General features: G+C 51.8%; 1 protein-coding gene across 1 annotated transcript in view; it reads left to right on the top strand.

The window, feature by feature from the left end:
• The window catches only part of PRDM15 (PR domain containing 15), a 53016-nt gene that overhangs the window by 16781 nt on the left and 35011 nt on the right, over nt 1-1224 (top strand).

A 1224-nucleotide genomic window follows, 5' to 3' on the forward strand; every position in this document is an offset into this window, starting at 1 on the left:
CAGGAGAACTTGGTCCAGAGTCTAGACAGAGGTGCTGTTTAAGCCCTGCTCTTGCTGTGAACCAGCTCTTTCGAGTACAGCTTACTCCCAGTGCGTTTGGTAGAGTGCGTGGGCTGTGAACTTTGATAGGCGGGTTCCCCATTGTAGGTGGTCGTCTGGACAGAACATTTCCATCTCCTCAGCCACCCATCCTGGGAGCTCTGTGCTCAGCATCTTCCAGGCCACATGTGGAAAAGACTTGTCCACGTTGGGCTTCCCACTTTCCTTCGGTGCCGAGTCATGTCGGTCCATCATGTGGGTGCTCCAGCGTCTGCTCCCTGTCTCCTGTGAACGGACATGCAGCTGCACTCTGGGCCATGGCTAAAGGTGTTACTCTGACAATATAGTAGCTTCAGTTGAGTTTGGAGGGAACCTGGTCTCTTGGGTGAGGGGTCCCCACGAGGCCATGTCCCCTCAGCCCTCATGGCCTCACCAGAAGTGCCACCAGATTCTGGTGGGTCTGGCACGCAAGGACCAGACCTGATGCTCAGACACTCGTGAGTCCCCTCACTGCCTTCCTCACTGACCACCCACTGGGCAGTTTTTCTTCTTGCTGTCTGCTGTAGCCTAGGATTTTGCCGGGGTCCTGCCCCGGCTGATCCAGGGTATTCGAAGCGGGGACGGCGTCGGCGACCTATTTATTTATTTAAATATTTTATCAAAGATATAAAGAGTAATAGGATGAGGATAGCTCAGTAGGAAAATTCAGTGGAGAAAAGAGGCTGAGTGGTTTGGTTTACGCGGGAGACCAATAAAACTTCAAGACAAGAAGTTTGCACCACTTACGTAGGCCGCAGGCGTCCTTCCGTTCTCCCGAAGGAGAGGAGACACTGAGGCCTCCCCGGTCGGATCTTAGAAGCCCAGGCATAATTAGTAAGCATGGTGGGTTCCGCGCTCCAGATGGAGACTCAGCCAGAGTGAGAGAGAGAGCGACATGGGGAGACCAGTATTTCGAGAAACTGATCCCAATTCTTTATTTTCCAGAGTCTGTTTTTATACACTGAGATGTTATACAAAAGTCACGTGGGGACAGCAGTCCTGACTTTTATTAAAGTCAGGTGCTTCACACAAATGTATACAGAGGTCTTAGGGGTGTTACATCATCTTCTGGCCAGGGGGGCCTGCTGACAATTTACGACCCTCTCCTTGTGACAGCGGTCAGTCAGTCAGGACACTTATTTCTCC

This window comes from Bison bison, unplaced genomic scaffold (assembly GCF_000754665.1).
Source record: "Bison bison bison isolate TAMUID 2011002044 unplaced genomic scaffold, Bison_UMD1.0 scf7180017864037, whole genome shotgun sequence".
NCBI lineage: Eukaryota > Metazoa > Chordata > Mammalia > Artiodactyla > Bovidae > Bison > Bison bison.